Below are 23,389 nucleotides of genomic sequence, written 5' to 3'. Positions count from 1 at the left end.
CACACACACACACCACATACACACCACACACGCGCAACACACACACCACACACACACCACACACACACACCACACACACACACACGCGCACTCACACACACACCACACACACACCACACACACACCACACACACACACACACACACACACACACACACACACACACACACACACACATATCACACAATGACACACACACCACACACCACACACACACACACACACACACACACACACACACCACACACACCACACACACACACACACACACACACACACACACAACTGGAAGCACACAGTCACACACACACTGGAAGCACACACACACATTTCTTCACATAGAGTTGTCACACCTAGCACACATACAGGTATGACAAAGCTCAGGAAGCAGAGAGAGAGAGGATCCAGTAGCGATCAGTGAAGAGGCGGGGCCAGGAGCTGAGTCTCGACCCCTGCAACCACAATTAGGTGAGTACAATTAGGTGAGTACACACACACACACACACACACACACACCACACACGCGCACCACACACACACCACACACACACCACACACGCGCACCACACACACACCACACACACACCACACACACACCACACACACACCACACACACACACCACACACACACACACCACACACACACACACACACCACACACACACACACACACCCCATACACACACCACACACACGCACCACACACACCACACACACACCACATACACACCACACACACACCACACACACACCACATACACACCACACACACACCACACACACACCACACACACACACACACGCCACACACACCACACACACACCACACACACGACATACCACACACACACACCACACACATCACACACGCATCACACACACCACACACACGCCACACACACACACACACCACACACACCACACACACGCCACACACACACACACACACACCACACAACCACACACACACACACCACAGACACACCACACACACACAAACACCACACACACACCACACACACCACACCACAGAAACACACACCACACCACACACACACCACACCACACACACACACCACACCACACACACACACACCACAGACACACCACACACATACACCACAGACACACCACACACATACACACCACACACATACACACCACACACACACACACCACACACCATACTCACACACACACACACACACACACACACACACACCACAAACACCACACACACACACACACACACACACACACCACACAACCACACACATACCACATACACACACACAACCACACACACACACCCCTACCCCCCTCCGCTCCCCCAAAACACACACACCACACACACACCACGCACACACACAACCACACACACACCTTCTCCCTCCCCCCACACACATGGCTGGTCCCTCCTCACTACCATACTCTGAAATCTTACCCTACTTCTTCTGTTGTTACCTTTGCAACATTGCACAGCTTCTGATGATGCACTGAGAAGTGTGAAAGTACTTGAGCTAAAATTTTCACCCACTTGGCGGGCCAAAACATCATGGGTTCGAGTCCTTGGCTAGTCGTAATGTTGTTATTGATCAATATCACTAGTTCGTAGTTTCAGTAGTATAAAATACTGCTTGTTGGGGTAATACACCAAACGGGGAGTAGAATGAAATTAGCTCAGAGGCACCCACACCTCCGTATGTCCTCGGATCAAGGGTAACACACCTAGCTTGGCTGGGTGCTTAGTTTTTTGTTGGATTTGATGGTCCTGTTGGTTAGAGCGTCATGTGATTTTCGTTCACTATGAGGCGGGCCAAAACATCATGGGTCCGAGTCCTTTGCTAGTCGCAGTGTTGTTATTGATCAATATCACTCGTTCGTGATTACAAAATATATATATATATATATATATATATATATATATATATATATATATATATATATATATATATATATATATATATATATATATATATATATAATGTGTGCAATAAAATCACAATGTGAGTTCTTGCTAATTGACCAATTTTACCTATTCGGTATGACACACACACACAAGACAAGCCACGGGAGGTGAAAATCTTTAGCTCAAATACTTTCACACTTCTCAGTGTGTCATCAAGAGCTATGCAATGTTGGATGAGAGCAACTAAAGCAGGATGTGTTACCACTACGGTTACACTCAGAATGGTCGGTACCAACCCCACCCTACCACCATCCCCCTTACTCCTCATATGGGGTAGGAGGTTATCTGAAATGCCAAGCATGAAATTATAAGATACAATAGCCAGCCCCAAGCTTTTCCTAGTCACTTATAACAGGTTATGTGGTATGAGAAAATGTGTTTCTCGTTGGATGCTATACACATGGACTGCTATTATTTTGTGTGACCTTTTTAAATAATAAAAGAAAGAATTATAATGTGCTCTTTGTCCGTTTAACTGTCCTGGGGTATTCGAATGTTCTAGTGAGGTATTCAGAAGTATCTCTCCCTAAATATTGTCTACTACTCTTCTCAGTGTCGGTTAATATTTAATATGCCTGACTTGGGAATCTTCTGTGCCTTTCCGATAATATTTCTATGGTCTAAATTTCTAATTTTTACTAATACCCTTTAACCTCTCCTTACGTTATCTCGTAATCTTATGTGCTTGTCACTGTATGGTACACTAACAGCTAAACGTGTTATATAACCATCCACAACTGACGTGGTATGAAGTTTTGGTACGTAGACACAGGTCGGGCGTCACCAGTCCACAATGAGCAATCCTGTGATTCTGTATAGCATTGTTGCTTAAGATTGTGTACAATGGACTCTACTAAATAGCTATCGAGCTTGTACAGCCCATAATTTGAGTTATGTACTGTATTCCTTTAATGTTTCAAGAGGGAAGATTCAATTATGTTTCTTTCCATGACAGAACTGTTTGGTACTATAGTCTTGGCAGCTTCCCACCCCGGTGGGTGATTACATGCACTAACGTAGTTAAAGATAGCTTTCAACTACTGCCCTGTCCTGACTGAGAATTTGTTTGGCTATTCTGGATTCCAGAAATTTACCTGTTTGACCGATATATGAGAGAGGACACTGAGTACATGGGACCTTGTAAACCCCACCAACTTTGTTGGAGGTGTGTTTTTAATCAACCTTTGTTTCACTGTCCCCGTGTTTTTGAAAGAGAGGTTTATATAGATCTTTTTTAATGCCTCACGTGGAGAAACCAGATTCTCATTGTATGGTAAAGCTAGCACATTTTTCCTGGCCATCACTTTCTTAGGTTCAGTCCTGTAGAAAGTCATTCTTCCTGACATTAGTGCCTTCTCGACAAAATCTTAGTTTTGTGGCTATGTTGAATATATTGCTGATTTCGTCCTCTAGGCACTCTGGACTGCAGATGCGCAAGATTCTCAGAAACATTGTGAGGAACACACTTCTTTTTACCCTGGTTTCGTGGCTGGAATAGTAGTGAATGTATAACGACACATTGGTGGACTTCCTGTATACTGTGAATTTGAATTTTCTATCGACACGATGGATTAAAACATCTAGGAACGGCAAAGTGTTATTTCATGTTCTGTTGTGAACTTAATGGAAGGTACTAAGACATTGAGTCTGGGTAGGAACTCATCAATGTTGTGATCATTAGGCCACAGGCAAAGAACATCATCTACGTATCTGAACCAACTAGTTTTATCTGGGTGAATGTCTTTGAGAGGTCTGGTCTCATAGAATTCCATATACAGCTTGCTGAGTAAGGGGCTAAGGGGATTTCCCATTGCCATGCCTTGTTTTTGAATGTATATTTCCCTTCAAACACGAATATATATATATATATATATATATATATATATATATATATATATATATATATATATATATATATATATATATATATATAAAGGTTGAGGGGAAGAAAGTTCTCTGACTTTGGGTAGCGTGTCTAACACTGGTAGGTCCAACTTGGGAGAGGGCTCTCTCTCTTGACAGATGAGCCAACACAGACACGCTACCTTACCTATGAGAGAATTTTCGCCTCAGCTTATCTTTAGCAAGTCTTGCAACATAGCATAGCTCCTGACAAAGCATGGAAGTGTGAAAGACCTAGAGATAATGTTTTCTATTCTTTTTAGAGATCTTGTCTCATTGAATTCCGTAACTTAATTGCTCTGTAGGGAAGTGTGGATTTCCTATAGCATACCTTGTTTTTGAGCATAATTTTTACCTCATACATATACTTACACTCCACAACAATCAGTTCGGTTAGTTCAGTAATTATATTCATAGGGAAGGGCACAGAGAAGTTTCCTAGCTTCTCTTTGGGATTCCTTACAAACTCCAAGACAAGGACTATAGATGAACAATACTGTGACTTCAAAATGTATACTAATTTTTTGCATTGTTTCAGAGGTATCCCAATCAGCACTTTAATTTTGTCATGTATTGATAATGCATCAACGTAGGTGTTTGGCCAACACAGTGTTGTAATGGTGCATTTTCCTGTATGTTTCAGAGTACAGTATGACGCATGACTGACTTTTGGCGTAAAACCTAAGTCAAAGTCAAACCTGATCACTTTCGCGTTAATAAACGAGTTTCACACGACTGTAGATTAGCAGTGCTCATTGTCGAGTTAAGTTTCCATTAATAAAAGTTTATCGTGTTTTTCTATGTACAAGTGAAATGTATCAAGACAGTGCTTGATGCAATTTTCTTATTTTTTTTTTTTGAGAATTTTGTGTTACCCCAGACCTAAGGTGAATTTCCCATTTTCTTTTTTTTGCCTTGACTAGTTGTACCCGACTGGGTTCAGCTAGCTAGTGAGACCTTTGGTCTAGGGGAGGGGATATTACGTAGTGACATGCAGAGTATACTGAAAGCCGATGTGTATTATTCCCTGAAAGCGAACGCTTTTTATTCCTGTCAGTGAGGCAGTGGCCAGGACAAGAGCAGTTGAGAGGTGTGTTTAGTTCAGTAAGAGACGGGTGGTGACTGGTGACGGGGGTAAAATTATCATGTTTGGGCGGTAATTTTGGTAGATTTTTTAGTGTATACTATAGGTGTTCGTGTTGAAGTGTTCTCATGTTTATTTTTAAGGTCCTAGTATGCAAAGGCCTGTTTATGTGAGAGTAGTGTATGGTGTTTTGCCTGCTGGTAGTTAATCCACCAGACAGAAGTGAAGACGGGGATGTGTTTGTCGTGGAGCCTCCCTGATTTAGTTTGCTTAACTCATCAGTAGCAGTGTGCTAGTGAGCTAATGTGAACTGAAGTGTGGTGGTTTTTTTGGAGTAGATTGTAAGTTGTATGTAAGTTACTATTATTATAGATATATTTTTGTATAGGTGAGTTTTTATGTCCTTCCTTATACAACATTAATTATTTGCACTCATGCTTCTTAATTTGTACGAGTACATGCTGGCCCAAAAGTTGCTGTGTTTTTCAGTGAGCAGCCTTTAGGAGCCAGGACCATTTTATTAAAGTTACGACATCAAAGTCGTAATAGTCACGTAGATCATCCTTTACAAATATTAAATGATTCAAGTACCAAATCTGTTTTTCCATCATGCAAAAAGACTTAGCTAAGTCTACATAATTAGCTTCACCAGTCATAGATGCGAAGCTTAATTTGCACTCAAGAGCTGCCAGCTGATCTACACTTAATTCCATACTAGACAGATTTATAACAAAGTCCGAGATAGCATTTATGGTGCAGCAACTTTCTGATGTAAGGTTATTTAATTTCCCAGTAAGATTGCATTCAATGATCCCCCTCATTGCTCTCAGTTCTCCATAGACGTAATCAAGTGAGTAATCATGCCAGCTTGGAGGAATCTTACTTAAGAATTCAATCTGCGTTTTCCTCATATCAATAAAAAGCATCTTCTCATGTCGTATTTCATCAATTTTTTAAGTATTAACCAGTGTAGTTGAACGGTGTTGTAGCTAACCTGATCAATTTACTTTGCAGTAGTAATATCGGTAGGATTTGTTCACTTAGGTACTTACGTAAAAATACTAAACTTTAGAAAATCTTTATGGGCTCGAGGATGACTTTCTGTAGGACTGAACCTAGGGAAGTACCTCCCAAGAAAAATGTGCTGGTTTTACCCGAATGAAAGTCAAGCCAGCCTACATGAGAAACTGAAAAGGTTTAACATGAATATTGTTTTTTTAAGAATAATGGGACACTGAAACACAAACTGATAAAGAATGTACCGTCCAATATGTGGGGAAAAACAGGTAAGCCACTGGAAACTAGACTAGCCCAACATCAGTACTCGATTAGGATGGCACAGTAATCAAATAGTCTTTAACCATGTTAGCTCTTGCAGTCACCCGCCGAGCTGGGCAGCAGCTCAGGTCATTGTATCCAGCAGTTTTGTCACTGAAAGAAACATAAGAACATAAAGGATGATCACTGTAGCAGGCCTGTTGGCCCATACTAGACAGGTCTTTTACAATCCATCCCGCTAACAAAACATTTGTCCAACCTAATTTTCAATGCTACCCAAGAAATAAGCTCTAATAACTCTATCCACTCAAATCCAACCCCTCTCACTCATTTATCCAACCTAAATTTGAAACTACCCAAAGTCCTAGCCTCAATAACCCAACTAGGTAGACTATTCCACTCATCAACTACCGTATTTCCAAACCAATACTCTCCTATATCCTTTCTAAATCTAAACTTGTCTAATTTAAATTCATTACTGCGGGTTCTCTCTTGGAGAGATATCCTCAATACCTTTTTTATATCCACTTTATTAACACCCATCTTCCACTTATGCACTTCGATCATGTCTCCCCTCATTCTTCGTCTAACAAGTGAATGTAATTTAAGAGTCTTCAATCTTTCTTCATAAGGAAGATTTCTAATGCTATGTATTAACTTAGTCATCCTACGCTGAATGTTTTCTAACGAATTTATGTGCATTCTGTAATATGGAGACCAGAACTGAGCTGCATAATCTAGGTGAGGCCTTACTAATGATGTATAAAGCTGCAGTATAACCTCTGGACTTCTGTTGCTTACACTTCTTGATATAAATCCAAATAACCTATTTGCCTTATTACGTACGCTTAGGCATTGCTGTCTTGGTAATTGACCCCTCTCTTTCAAAGCATGATGGCCAGGCCCAGTACAACTTGAGTCAAGGGTGATACAGACTTGACTGTTATTTAGTACAGTGAATCATAAGCAATCTTAGGCAAGACTGTTATACAAAATCGTTGGATTGTTCATTATGCAACATGGCTTTGTAATTATTTGGTAGGTAGGACATGGTGGTATTAGATTGTCTCCAAAACTAGACCATGTTTCGCCCATTGGAGAGCTCGTCTCATTTGTTGTATCAACGGATATGGAGAATTCCTAACAGTGGGACGAGTGTACTCTCATCGCTACTCAGGTCGTTGTTATTATTATAATCAGAAAGAAGCGCTAAACCACGTCAGGTCGTTGTAATTTGAAGAGTTTACCCTCATTGTTTTACATTCTTTTAGTAGGATAGACTAGATTTTTAAATACTTAACTAAATATTATAGGAGCTTGAGACGATGTGAAAGACAGAAATGTCAGTTTAAAGGCAGGTTTCAGGGGAATGTTACATAAAACCCCATGATAATTTTCCATAGTGATGAGGTTTCGACATGTGGGAGATAAGAAATTATTCAGGAATATTTGGCATATTTTGAAATACTCGTGAATATCTTGAAATATTCAAGTATACTCAAATACTCAGGAATTCTTAAACTCATGCTGATAAATTTCAACACTGAAGCATGGTTGACAAATATAAGATAAGGGATGTTTAGGAATATTTAGAAATGCTCGTAAAAGATTAAAAGTAAATATTATCGAATACCAGAAGTCCTCAGGTTGTTCTTCAACTCTATATATCCTTGGTTAGGCCTCATTTAGACTATGCTGCTCAGTTTTGGTCACCGTATTGCAGAATGGACATAAATGCTCTGGAAAACGTACAGAGGAAGATGACAAAGATGATCCCATGTATCAGAAATCTTCCCTATGAGGATGGACTGAGGGCCCTGAATCTGCACTCTCTCGAAAGGCGTAGAATTAGGGGAGATATGATCGAGGTGTATAAATGGAAAACAGGAATAAATAAAGGGGATGTGAATAACGTGCTGAAAATTTCCAGCCAAGACAGGACTCGCAGCAATGGTTTCAAGTTGGAAAAAATCAGATTCAGGAAGGATATAGGAAAGCACTGGTTTGGTAATAGAGTTGTGGATGAGTGGAACAAACTCCCGAGTACAGTTATAGAGGCTAAAAGGTTGTGTAGTTTTAAAAATAGGTTAGATAAATACATGAGTGGGTGTGAGTTGGACCTGACTAGCTTGTGCTGCTGGGTCTTGTGCCGTGCTCCTTCCTTAAGTGGTAGTGACCTGACTTGGTGGGTCATTGGGCTAATCGGTGGGGGGGACATGGACCTGCTTCGCATGGGTCAGTAGGCCTGTTGCAGTGTTCCTTCTTTCTTGTGTTCTAATGTAGATCCGCAATTTTCTATAAGGAGCAGAGTTGGTAGGTATATGATAAACAATATTCAGGTTATTATTTACAGTAAAGTAGCGTCAACCAACACGTATTTCGAGAACATTCTGGAAGCTTACGGTAGTACGAGATGACAAGGAGTAATGTAGGTTTCATACATTAATATAAAGTTCCACACAAAACTAAATTGTGCAGGAACAAGGTGTTGGTACCTTGGAGCTGCCACGCTCTCTCTCTCTCTCTCTCTCTCTCTAATGGGACAGGTCATGTGCCAGGCACAAATCCCTACCTCTGAAGAAACATTTCCCCACTACCTGTTGTAACTCTTGAAATATTACATAGCTCCTGACGAAGTAGGGAAGTGTGAACCTCCTAGATGAGGTTGTACGTGTACTTAGCAGTGGTGACGTGTACTTAGCACAGTGGTGACGTGTACTTAGCTCAGTGGTGACGTGTACTTAGCTCTGTGAAGACCTATTTGTGTGCTCTCTGTGAATCTGTACCAGGATGCCTTCTCTTGAGCAACTTTACCAGCAGCTGAGAGAGGAGCTCAGAGTTGCTAAGATGGAGATACGGCGATTAACGGAGGAGAACAAGAGGATTCGTAGTAATCCTTCTGTTGTGAGTCCCCAGGTTAAGAGGGGAGCTTGGTCAGTGGCCGGGCAACATGGAACCAAGCTGAAGATCAAGAAAACGGTTGGAGAGGCTGAAACAACGAGAAACCAGAAGACTACCGTGGAAACTTCCAACTCATTCTCGGTGCTACCTGACGAATGTGAGTGTTCTGCTGGGAATGCCACAACGAGCACCAAAGAAGCATTGGCAGACGTGAGTAAGACATCCCTAGAAACCCCAACGAAGACCATCGAGAACGTCTTGACGAATTCTACAAGTGGTGTAATGCTACCTGGCGAATGCGAGTCGACTACTCGGAGCATCACGACGGACGACGCCAAGGAAGGTAAAAACATTGTTGTTGTTGGGGATAGCCAGATTAGGTACATGGATAGGGCATTCTGTTTGAAGGATAGGAGTAGGAGGCAGAGAGTGTGTTTTCCTGGGGCTGGGATGAAGGATATTGTTAGCCATCTGGATGACATCATGAGAGGTAATGGGAGCAATCCTATTATCTGTCTCAGTGCTGGAGGCAACGATGTTGGCAGACGTAGGAGTGAGGACCTGATTAGCAGGTATAGGTCAGCAATAGAGATAATTAGGAGGAAGGGTGGGAAACCTGTCATATGTGGCATTTTGCCAAGGAGAGGAGTTGGAAATGAATGGTTGTCCAGAGCAATTGGTGTCAATTGCTGGCTGGACAAGTACTGTAAGGAAAATGCGGTAACATTCATTGACAACTGGGACCTCTTCTATGGCAGAAATGACATGTATGCCAGGGATGGGGTTCACTTATCTAGGTGTGGGGTGGGAGCACTGGCCAACGCAGTGGAGGGAGCTGTTAGGTCTTTAAACTAGGAATAGTTAGTGGTATGGGTTTTGGCGGGAAAACTGTGAAGTCGCAGGGTAGTAACATGAGTACTAGGAGAACTAGTAATAGGCAAAATGAGGTGGATATTGGAAAGCCAGTGGCACTAATTGACAAGGACAGTAATAAGTTTAGTGGAATAACAGAAAGGAGCAGGAAGGGTAAAGAGAGTGGAGGGTCATTAAAAATTTATTACACAAATAGTCGCAGTGCTAGGAATAAGATGGACGAGTTGAGACTAGTTGCTAGTGCAGGTAACATAGATGTATTTGCCATTACTGAGACGTGGTTTAATTCAAAAAGTCGGGACATGCCTGCAGAATGTCACATTCAGGGTTTTAAATTGTTCCAAGTAGACAGAAGTATCGGGAAGGGGGGTGGGGTGGCATTGTATGTCCGAGATCGCTTGAACTGTTGCATAAAAACGGGTATTAAGTCTGAAGTAACACATACAGAGTCTGTTTGGATAGAATTTTCAGAGGGGCATGAAAAATTAATTTTAGGTGTGATATACCGTCCCCCAAATTTAGATAGGGACCAAGGGAGACTACTATGGGAGGAAATTGTTAGGGCCACAAGGCACGATAATGTAGTAATTCTAGGAGACTTTAACTTTAGTCATATTGATTGGAATTTCTTGACTGGGAATTTAGAATCATACGATTTCTTAGAAGTAGTTCAGGATTGTTTTTTGAAGCAGTTTTTGACAGAACCTACAAGGGGAAATAACCTGCTTGACTTAGTTCTGGCAAACAATGAATCCCTTGTTAATAATTTAGAAGTTTCAGAGGAACTGGGTGCTAGCGACCACAAATCAATTACATTTAGAATTGAATGGAAGTATGATAGTAGGGATAACTCAGTAACAGTCCCAGATTTTCGCTTAGCAGATTACGATGGGCTTAGAGAACACTTATCATCTGTTGACTGGGGTAACGAAGAGAGCTATCAATATGACAGTTTTCTGAACACAATACATGCTGCTCAAAGAACGTTTATCCCTTATAAGGAAATTAGATCAAATAGAAATGACCCAAAATGGATGAATAATAGGCTGAAATATCTACTAGGGCATAAGAAAGGAATTTATAGGCGTATCAAAAGAGGCGAGGGTCACCTTATGAATCAGTATATTGACATTAAGAGGGACATTAAAAAGGGGATAAGAAAAGCTAAAAGGGACTGTGAAATTAAAGTTGCTAGGGATTCTAAAACTAACCCAAAAAGTTTTTTCCAGGTATATAGAACAAAAGTCAGAGATAAGATAGGTCCCCTTAAAAATAACTATGGGCATCTTACTGACAAAGAGAATGAAATGTGCTCGATTTTAAATAATTATTTTCTCTCGGTTTTTACACAGGAAGACACTAATAATATTCCGGTAATTAATTTTTATAGTGGATCAGAAGAAGATAAATTATGTAACATCACAGTCACTAGTGAAATGATTGTGAAGCAGATAGACCGACTGAAGCAAAATAAGTCACCGGGTCCTGATGAGGTTTTTTCAAGGGTTCTTAAGGAATGCAAAATGGAAGTCTGTGAACCATTAACTAATATTTTTAATTTATCTCTTCAAACAGGTGTAGTGTCTGATATGTGGAAGATGGCTAATGTAATTCCTATTTTTAAAACAGGGGACAAGTCGTTACCGTCAAATTACTGCCCAATAAGCCTGACCTCAATTGTAGGCAAGTTGCTAGAGTCAATTATAGCTGAGATTATAAGAAGCCATCTCGATAAGCATAGCTTGATTAATGATACTCAGCATGGATTCACAAGAGGCCGGTCTTGTCTAACTAATTTATTAACTTTCTTTAGTAAAGCTTTTGAGGCTGTTGACCACGATAAAGAATTTGATATTGTTTACTTAGATTTTAGTAAGGCATTTGATAGAGTTCCGCACCAAAGACTGTTGAAGAAAGTAGCAGCTCATGGCATTGGGGGAAGGGTGCTCTCGTGGATCAAATCATGGCTCACAGACAGGAAGCAGAGAGTGTCCATAAATGGGGTTAAATCCGAGTGGGGATCAGTAACAAGTGGCGTTCCACAGGGATCAGTCTTGGGCCCGTTGTTGTTTATAATATATATCAATGATCTTGATGAAGGAATTACTAGTGATATGAGCAAATTCGCCGATGACACGAAGATAGGTAGGATAATTGATTCAAACGTAGATGTTAGGGAACTTCAGGAGGATTTAGACAAACTCTACTCTTGGTCAGAAAAGTGGCAGATGCAGTTCAATGTAGATAAATGCAAGGTTCTGAAGCTCGGGAGTGTCCATAACCCTAGCACTTATAAGTTAAATAATGTAGAACTTAGCCATACAGATTGCGAAAAGGACTTGGGGGTCATGGTAAGCAGCAACCTTAAACCAAGACAGCAATGCCTAAGCATACGAAATAAGGCAAATAGATTACTGGGATTTATATCAAGAAGTGTAAGCAACAGAAGTCCAGAGGTCATACTGCAGCTTTATACATCATTAGTAAGGCCTCACCTAGATTATGCAGCTCAATTCTGGTCTCCATATTACAGAATGGACATAAATTCGTTAGAAAACATTCAGCGTAGGATGATTAAATTAATACATAGCATTAGAAATCTTCCTTATGAAGAAAGATTGAAGACTCTTAAGTTACATTCACTTGTTAGACGAAGAATGAGGGGAGACCTGATCGAAATGTATAAGTGGAAGATAGGTATTAATAAAGGGGATATTAACAAGGTCTTGAGGATATCTCTCCAAGAGAGAACCCGCAGTAATGGATTTAAATTAGATAAGTTTAGATTTAGAAAGGACATAGGAAAGTATTGGTTTGGGTAGTAGATGAGTGGAACAGTCTACCTAGTTGGGTTATTGAGGCTAGGACTTTGGGTAGTTTCAAATTTAGGTTGGATAAGTACATGAAGGGATCGTGGTCAGTGGCTGGACAGCAGGGGACAACGAAGTTGACGATCAAGAAGATGAATGGAAAGCCAGAAACGATGAAGAAGAAAGAGACTGCTGTGGAAACTCCCGTGGAAACCTCCAACGCATTCTCGGTGCTACCCGACGAATGTGAGTCTACTACTGGGATCGTCACGACGAACGACAACAAGGAAGGTAAGAATATTGTTGTTGTTGGGGATAGCCAGGTTAGATACATGGATAGGGCATTCTGCTTGAAGGACAGGAGTAGGAGACAAAGGGTATGCTTTCCTGGGGCTGGGATGGAGGACATTGTTAGCCGGCTTGACAACATCATGAACGGTAATGGGATCAATCCTATTATTTGCCTCAGTGCTGGAGGCAATGATGTTGGCAAGCGTAGAAGTGAGGATTTAGTTAGAAAGTTCAGGACAGCTATAGACATGATTAGGAAGAAGGGGGGGCGCCCTGTCATATGTGGCATTTTGCCAAGAAGAGGTGTTGGTAATGAATGGTTGTCCAGAGCAATTGGTATTAATTGTTGGCTGGATAAACACTGTAAGGATAATGCAGTACCATTCATTGACAACTGGGACAACTTCTATGGCCGAAATGACATGTATGCCAGGGATGGGGTTCACTTATCCAGGGCAGGTGTGGGTTTTCTTGCTAACTCAGTTGAGGGGGTTGTTAGGACTTTAAACTAGGATTAGTTAGAGGTATGGGTTTTTGCAGAAAAACTGTGAAGTCACAGGGTAGTAATATGAGTACTAGGAGAACTAGTAATAGGCAAAATGAGGTGGATATTGGAAAGCCAGTGGCACTAATTGACAAGGACAGTAATAGGTTTAGTGGAATAATAGAAAAAAGCAGGAAGGGTAAAGAGAGAGGAGGGTCATTAAAAGTTTATTACACAAATAGTCGCAGTGCTAGGAATAAGATGGGCGAGTTGAGACTAGTTGCTAGTGCAGGTAACATAGATGTATTTGCCATTACTGAGACGTGGTTTAATTCAAAAAGTCGGGACATGCCTGCAGAATGTCACATTTAGGGTTTTAAATTGTTCCAAGTAGATAGAAGTATCGGGAAGGGGGGTGGGGTGGCATTGTATGTCCGAGATCGCTTGAACTGTTGCATAAAAACGGGTATTAAGTCTGAAGTAACACATACAGAGTCTGTTTGGATAGAATTTTCAGAGGGGCATGAAAAATTAATTTTAGGTGTGATATACCGTCCCCCAAATTTAGATAGGGACCAAGGGAGACTACTATGGGAGGAAATTGTTAGGGCCACAAGGCACGATAATGTAGTAATTCTAGGAGACTTTAACTTTAGTCATATTGATTGGAATTTCTTGACTGGGAATTTAGAATCATACGATTTCTTAGAAGTAGTTCAGGATTGTTTTTTGAAGCAGTTTGTGACAGAACCTACAAGGGGAAATAACCTGCTTGACTTAGTTCTGGCAAACAATGAATCCCTTGTTAATAATTTAGAAGTTTCAGAGGAACTGGGTGCTAGCGACCACAAATCAATTACATTTAGAATTGAATGGAAGTATGATAGTAGGGATAACTCAGTAACAGTCCCAGATTTTCGCTTAGCAGATTACGATGGGCTTAGAGAACACTTATCATCTGTTGACTGGGGTAACGAAGAGAGCTATCAATATGACAGTTTTCTGAACACAATACATGCTGCTCAAAGAACGTTTATCCCTTATAAGGAAATTAGATCAAATAGAAATGACCCTAAATGGATGAATAATAGGCTGAAATATCTACTAGGGCTTAAGAAAGGAATTTATAGGCGTATCAAAAGAGGCGAGGGTCATCTTATGAATCAGTATATTGACATTAAGAGGGACATTAAAAAGGGGATAAGAAAAGCTAAAAGGGACTATGAAATTAAAGTTGCTAGGGATTCTAAAACTAATCCAAAAAGTTTTTTCCAGGTATATAGAACAAAAGTCAGAGATAAGATAGGTCCCCTTAAAAATAACTATGGGCATCTTACTGACAAAGAGAATGAAATGTGCTCGATTTTAAATAATTATTTTCTCTCGGTTTTTACACAGGAAGACACTAATAATATTCCGGTAATTAATTTTTATAGTGGATCAGAAGAAGATAAATTATGTAACATCACAGTCACTAGTGAAATGGTTGTGAAGCAGATAGACCGACTGAAGCAAAATAAGTCACCGGGTCCTGATGAGGTTTTTTCAAGGGTTCTTAAGGAATGCAAAATGGAAGTCTGTGAACCATTAACTAATATTTTTAATTTATCTCTTCAAACAGGTGTAGTGTCTGATATGTGGAAGATGGCTAATGTAATTCCTATTTTTAAAACAGGGGACAAGTCGTTACCGTCAAATTACCGCCCAATAAGCCTGACCTCAATTGTAGGCAAGTTGCTAGAGTCAATTATAGCTGAGATTATAAGAAGCCATCTCGATAAGCATAGCTTGATTAATGATACTCAGCATGGATTCACAAGAGGCCGGTCTTGTCTAACTAATTTATTAACTTTCTTCAGTAAAGCTTTTGAGGCTGTTGACCACGATAAAGAATTTGATATTGTTTACTTAGATTTTAGTAAGGCATTTGATAGAGTTCCGCACCAAAGACTATTGAAGAAAGTAGCAGCTCATGGCATTGGGGGGAGGGTGCTCTCGTGGATCGAGTCATGGCTCACAGACAGGAAGCAGAGAGTGTCCATAAATGGGGTTAAATCCGAGTGGGGATCAGTAACAAGTGGCGTTCCACAGGGATCAGTCTTGGGCCCGTTGTTGTTTATAATATATATCAATGATCTTGATGAAGGAATTGCTAGTGATATGAGCAAATTCGCCGATGACACGAAGATAGGTAGGATAATTGATTCAAACGTAGATGTTAGGGAACTTCAGGAGGATTTAGACAAACTCTACTCTTGGTCAGAAAAGTGGCAGATGCAGTTCAATGTGGATAAATGCAAGGTTCTGAAGCTCGGGAGTGTCTATAACCCTAGCACTTATAAGTTAAATAATGTAGAACTTAGCCATACAGATTGCGAAAAGGACTTGGGGGTTATGGTAAGCAGCAACCTTAAACCAAGACAGCAATGCCTAAGCGTACGTAATAAGGCAAATAGATTACTGGGATTTATATCAAGAAGTGTAAGCAACAGAAGTCCAGAGGTCATACTGCAGCTTTATACATCATTAGTAAGGCCTCACCTAGATTATGCAGCTCAATTCTGGTCTCCATATTACAGAATGGACATAAATTCGTTAGAAAACATTCAGCGTAGGATGACTAAATTAATACATAGCATTAGAAATCTTCCTTATGAAGAAAGATTGAAGACTCTTAAGTTACATTCACTTGTTAGACGAAGAATGAGGGGAGACCTGATCGAGGTGTATAAGTGGAAGATAGGTATTAATAGGGGGGATATTAACAAGGTCTTGAGGATATCTCTCCAAGAGAGAACCCGCAGTAATGGATTTAAATTAGATAAGTTTAGATTTAGAAAGGACATAGGAAAGTATTGGTTTGGAAATAGGGTAGTTGATGAGTGGAACAGTCTACCTAGTTGGGTTATTGAGGCTAGGACTTTGGGTAGTTTCAAATTTAGGTTGGATAAGTACATGAGTGGGAGGGGTTGGATTTGAGTGGGACTTGCACATCGGAGCTTGTTTCTTGGGTGGCATTGAAAATTGGGTTGGGCAAATGTTTTGTTAGTGGGATGAATTCTAAAGGACCTGCCTAGTATGGGCCAACAGGCCTGCTGCAGTGTTCCTCCTTTCTTATGTTCTTATGTTCTTATATATGTTATGAGGATAACAAAAAGATTAGGTGATGAAAGATTGAATATCAGATTGGAGGGAGAGAGTATGGAGGAGGTGAATGTATTCAGATATTTGGAAGTGGACGTGTCAGCGGATGGGTCTATGAAAGATGAGGTGAATCATAGAATTGATGAGGGGAAAAGGGTGAGTGGTGCACTTAGGAGTCTGTGGAGACAAAGAACTTTGTCTTTGGAGGCAAAGAGGGGAATGTATGAGAGTATAGTTTTACCAACGCTCTTATATGGGTGTGAAGCATGGGTGATGAATGTTGCAGCGAGGAGAAGGCTGGAGGCAGTGGAGATGTCATGTCTGAGGGCAATGTGTGGTGTGAATATAATGCAGAGAATTAGTAGTTTGGAAGTTAGGAGGAGGTGCGGGATTACCAAAACTGTTGTCCAGAGGGCTGAGGAAGGGTTGTTGAGGTGGTTCGGACATGTATAGAGAATGGAGCGAAACAGAGTGACTTCAAGAGTGTATCAGTCTGTAGTGGAAGGAAGGCGGGGTAGGGGTCGGCCTAGGAAAGGTTGGAGGGAGGGGGTAAAGGAGGTTTTGTGTGCGAGGGGCTTGGACTTCCACCAGGCATGCGTGAGCGTGTTCGATAGGAGTGAATGGAGACAAATGGTTTTTAATACTTGACGTGCTGTTGGAGTGTGAGCAAAGTAACATTTATGAAGGGATTCAGGGAAACTGGCAGGCCGGACTTGAGTCCTGGAGATGGGAAGTACAGTGCCTGCACTCTGAAGGAGGGGTGTTAATGTTGCAGTTTAAAAACTGTAGTGTAAAGCACCCTTCTGGCAAGACAGTGATGGAGTGAATGATGGTGAAAGCTTTTCTTTTTCGGGCCACCCTGCCTTGGTGGGAATCGGAGTGTGATAATATATATATATATATATATATATATATATATATATATATATATATGGGATATATATATATATATATATATATATATATATATATGTCGTGCTGAATAGGCAGAACTTGCGATCTTGGCTTAAATAGCAACGTTCATCTTGCCATATAGAACAAGCGAAAATTTGTGTATGCAATAATTTCGCCAAAATCATTCTGAACCTAACGAAAAAAATATATTTCATTGTGTTTGTTTAGTATTAAATTACTGTAAACAAATCTAAAATATATTTAGTCGGGTTAGGCTAAAATAAATTGCTCTTGTTAAAACAAGGTTAGGTAAGTTTTCTAAGTTTCTTTTGGTGCAAAATTAAAAAAAATTACATTAACATTAATGAAAAAATATATCTTTAAACGTATAAGAGAAAATTTTGGAAAGGACTTAATTTTAAATGAGTTCTTGCTAATTGACCAGTTTTACATATTCGGCACGACATATATATATATATATATATATATATATATATATATATATATATATATATATATATATATATATATATATATATATATATATATATATATATATGTGTGTGTAATATGTGTGTGTGTGTGTGTAATATGTGTGTGTGTGTGTGTAATATGTGTGTGTGTGTGTGTAATATGTGTGTGTGTGTGTGTGTAATATGTGTGTGTGTGTGTGTAATATGTGTGTGTGTGTGTGTGTAATATGTGTGTGTGTGTGTGTGTAATATGTGTATGTGTGTGTGTGTAATATGTGTGTGTGTGTGTGTGTAATATGTGTGTGTGTGTGTGTGTAATATGTGTGTGTGTGTGTGTATAATATGTGTGTGTGTGTGTGTGTAATATATGTGTGTGTGTGTGTAATATATGTGTGTGTGTGTGTGTGTAATATGTGTGTGTGTGTAATATGTGTGTGTGTGTGTAATATGTGTGTGTGTGTGTGTGTGTGTGTGTGTGTGTGTGGTGCCGAACAGGTAAAACTGGCTGGCCAGTTAACAAGAGTTCGTTTAAAATTCAGTTCTTTCTAAAATTTTCTCTCATACGTTTAAAGATACATATATATTTTTTATGTTAATGTAGAAAATAAGAATTTTGTGCCAGAAGACCTTAGAAAACTTACCTAACCTTATGATAACAAGGGCAATTTAATTTAGCCTAACCCAGCGAAATATATTTTAGATAAGTTTACAATCATTTAATAATAAACGAACACAATGAATTATATTTTTTCGTTAGGTCCAGAATGATTTTTGCGAAATCATTGCATGCACAAACTCTCGCTTGCCTTATTTGGCAAGAAGAGCGTTGCTATTTAAGAAAAAAATCGCAAGGTTTTCCTATTCGGCACCTCATATATATAACGTATGTGTGTGTATTTTCTTTTATTACCCATTTTTTGAATATATATATATATATATATATATATATATATATATATATATATATATATATATATATATATATATATATATATACACACATTTATATTGTATTATATATTATATTACATTATAAAAGGATTAACTGATATTTAATATTTGCACAGATGTGTTCGCCAGTCATTACTTTTTAAATAAACTTGCTGCAGCACGTCAGAGTTGTATTGGAGTCCCAAGATACAACAACCATTACCACCCAAAACTGCATCACTGAGATGCTCCAATAGAAAACTTGCATTAATGTTTATTTTGTTGAATTCCTTCGGGAACCTGGATACACTCTTTCCCCATAAGCTGAATGTCTCTGAATCTTTGGAAACATACACGTAAAGATGAGAAAGTTCATTGTGTTTTCTAAATTTCTAAATCTCTCTGAAGCTGATATCTGCCCCATTCCATCCTTCCTGTACTGGAGATTGGGAATGTAAGGTAATTCAATTTGGAGAGTTTAAACTGTCACTGGATCTACATAGTCAGGATGGCTCTCTTATTGCTGGGCAGCCAGGTATTGCAGGGCTTCTTTGATGATACTGCTAACTACTTTCGTACCTCGAGGTGTTTCCCTTCAAATTTATAAATAAAGCCGCTCGCAGTATCCCGACTGGTCTGCCAGTACACTGCTGCATAGCCACTTATGTTTGGTGAGGACAGGGGCGGCAAAGCGAAGAGTAACACTAGTCAAACTGCCTAAGGTGTTAGACGTGTGCGTGGAAAAATGTGGGATATCTAACAGCAAATTATGTTTGAGGAGCGCTTACTGTTCATTCCAGCCACACACTAGCATTGTTGAGAATATTCTCTGCTGTCCGGCTATCCCAGTGTGATTGTTTGTAGTTACTAGTGGAATTAATTTTACTGAGAAGCTTATTAGAGTATCCTAGAGCCTGGCTCTGTTTGGGTCGTGAACCTCAACATTGTGACGCCGCCCACCCACACACGGAGACAGGAATTCATTAATTGCTACTGCATTTTTTACGTCTTGTGGACTCCTATGTTCCCTAGTTTGACTGGAAGTGTAATTTGATCTCTCTCACCTTCTTATAGAAAAAAAGATTGAGTGCTTCTGTGAATATCAACTTCATGTGACTGAGGTGTTCACTTAGTTTTACGTTCTCATTTGAGGGTGCACATCTTATGAAGTGTGTTAGCCTGGGCAGGCTCAAGCACATTGTGAGAAAGCACAATGTGTCACATGCGTCTAGAATGATTATTCGTTGTTCCAGCTTCTCCAGATCGTTCAAGTTGTCGTCGACAATTAGTCAAATGGGTTACCATAAGAGTTTCAAGCAGGATGCTATCAGAGGAGGCAATGTTTGATTTATTTGGTAGCATGGCTCTCACTCTTCATTTCTTGCAGATTATCTGAGATGATTTCGCACTTGGCGGGATTAAGGGAGAGTTCAATAGTCAGTCTCTGCCTCTTTACCTGACTAAAATTTGTTAAGAGGAACCCTTTTGCATCTGGCAGTGGGCTGTCATTCAGGAACATGATGTTTAGTTTGCTAGACAGGCTACTAAGAATTTCCCTAACAAGTACAGAAGAGAAATGAAACAAGAGGATCCCCTTGCAGAACATTTTTCCACAAAACGATTTCATCCTTTCCAAACAGAAGCGTCGACTCCTTGCCATATGCATCTGAAACATTAGGAACTAGAGAAGTATATTCTAACGGTTGTTAATATGTCTCTTTTCAGTAAATAAAATGCACTGTAGAAGTATAGTTTAACTATTGCTTTATCTTCTCTGCTCTGAGTGGAAGACCCAAAACTCATCTGGTTGGCTGAAGCATCATTGCCGCATTTGTTCAGATACTTTTGAGAACCTCTTTAAATACAAGACAACGGATAACGTTGCCCATGGCTGAATTTTTCTGGAAATCAGATTAGCCAGGAAGATGTTGACAAGCTTTATCTCCAATAAAAAGGCGTCTGCAATATTCCCCAGAACGGGTTTTTCCCAGTGCGGTTCCCAGCAGAGCCAGACAGGAATAACTAAAGTGCTTAGTAAATATGTAATTCTTGCATAAACAGTTGTTGTGCATTTGGGACAGTGGTGTTAGAAATGCTGCCGTCCCTAATTTTCCTGGAAGGCTGCCTTTCTCTCAGTTCTTGAACAGTATAAGCATCCATAGGATAATTTTGATCTTCACTGATAATTTTACTGATTTTTCCCAACTGCGCTGCCGTCAATATTCTCTCACTGCCGTCAGATTCTCTCACTGTAGGTGGTACGATTGTTGCGTCTGTCTCTTTCACTTTTGTGTTGCTGTGAAATGTGAATCAAGACATCAGGCCTGGGAAGATCTCTTAGTGATCATGACTGACAAGTCTAAGGAATTGCCGCCTCTTGCCGGCCCGTCTAAACATTGTCCGACAGGACCAAGTTGCGCCATGCCTTGATAATTAAGTTTATTCAGGTATATACAAATACAGTTACATAGATTATCATACTTGACAGCATATGTGTAGACAACCTAGAATAACTCAAAAAAAAGTCAGTGACTTTTTTCCATTGGGGTCCTTTTTAATGACTTATTATTATACAAGAAAGGAAATAATATTATACTATAAAGGAGATATACTAGGAATAAGGTAAAATGAATTGTTTATATTTACATGTGTGTTAGTTAAAATATAAAGTATCATTCTCCTCCCTTTCATTAGGTACCTTTTGGCACTCTTCTTGAACTGGTTCATGCTATGACTGGCTTTGACATGTGCGGGCAGTCTGTTCCATTCCTTTATTGCTGTACAATAAAAGGTGTTTGACGCCTGGCCACTGACTGTGGGTACTACAAAGTTGTTAAATTAGACACATGTGCAACTCTTATGTTCTCTCCCTCTAGTACTATGAATGCTTTGGTTCCCAACCTTGACAAAATTGGCAGCAAGATATTCTGGACACTGTGGGCAATTTTATAAACTTGATTTAACCTCCGTTGTTTTACGGTCTTCAACATTCAGCATATGATGTGTTTAGCATCTAGGATAACGGAGTCTCAGTTTACTTTCTTCAAAAGGTCTGTGAGTTTCAGAGCTATTACTTTAACTGCGTTATGATATTATGTTCTGTTAGCGTTCATTCAGGTACTTGATCCCCGGAGCCGCAGCCACGGGAAGCTCGCCGTAGTCCCAGATTTATCGTACCTCCCAAGTATTATTGGCCATTTACTTCAGCTGTAATTAATTGAACATTTCAGCTGTGGTGGATTTTTTGTGGTACGAAATAACATCTGAGGAGGAACCTGCAACACTCGCAGTGAAGAATATCTTGTAAGACCTTAAAAAAAAAAAAATAAAAAAACAGAACTATTGATCCAATGTGTTATATTGTTTTTTAACTTCGTATTATTCTAGTGTTTTTACACAGTGCATTTTCTAATGAATATTTTTAACACGAGTATTGTCTGATATGTAAACAGGTAATTGCTAGTTACCAGTACTTGCTTAATATGGTTTTAAATCTAACCAAGATTTATTATCAATGTCTTTCTACCAAGACAAGGTAAATGTGCAAGATTTTCTCGCTACTTAAAGTAATTCTATTTTTTTTATGCAACCCTCAGGATTCTGGTTGTGTTGACAAGGTTCGTCATGCTGGGTGAAACAAGGTTCGTCATGCTGGGTGAAACAAGGTTCGTCATGCTGGGTGAAACAAGGTTCGTCATGCTGGGTGAAACAAGGTTCGTCATGCTGGGTGAAACAAGGTTCGTCATGCTGGGTGAAACAAGGTTCGTCATGCTGGGTGAAACAAGGTTCGTCATGCTGGGTGAAACAAGGTTCGTCAAGTTGGGTGAAACAAGGTTCGTCATGCTGGGTGAAACAAGGTTCGTCATGTTGGGTGAAACAAGGTTCGTCATGCTGGGTGAAACAAGGTTCGTCATGCTGGGTGAAACAAAGGTTCTGTAGGGGTTCAAAATGGACACAGTTACCTTGTATAGTTGGTGAAATAACGCAGCTTGGAGGTACTGCGCTCTATCATGCGGGGACTATCAGGTAAGATCTGTTTTATTTATTAAAACTGAATTGATTAGCAGTGTGCTGCTACCCTATTCTGTATGATAGTTACATAGTGGGAACAGAAGCTATGTTTCCCTGTTATATTTCATTAAATATATTGGGTTAAATACATGGTGTAGAAATATGTCAACCTGAGCTATTAGACTTCAGTAGGGTAGTGAGCATATATACTACCAAGAGGGAAGGATAGAGAGAGGGGGAAGCGAGCAGTCACTATTCACAGTATTAATCACATTAATTCACAGTAATCAACGTACTAATATTATTTATACTGTCATACGTTAAACACAATATTATTTCATAAA

General features: G+C 39.8%; 1 protein-coding gene across 1 annotated transcript in view; it reads right to left on the bottom strand.

The window, feature by feature from the left end:
* The window catches only part of LOC128685676 (uncharacterized), a 47,731-nt gene that overhangs the window by 23,464 nt on the left and 878 nt on the right, over nt 1–23,389 (bottom strand). The window lies entirely within an intron of this gene.

The sequence above is a fragment of the Cherax quadricarinatus genome, chromosome 23 (assembly GCF_038502225.1).
Source record: "Cherax quadricarinatus isolate ZL_2023a chromosome 23, ASM3850222v1, whole genome shotgun sequence".
Classification (NCBI taxonomy): domain Eukaryota; kingdom Metazoa; phylum Arthropoda; class Malacostraca; order Decapoda; family Parastacidae; genus Cherax; species Cherax quadricarinatus.
Note: the sequence above shows the minus strand (reverse complement) of the source record. Positions and strands in the feature narration are given on the sequence as shown.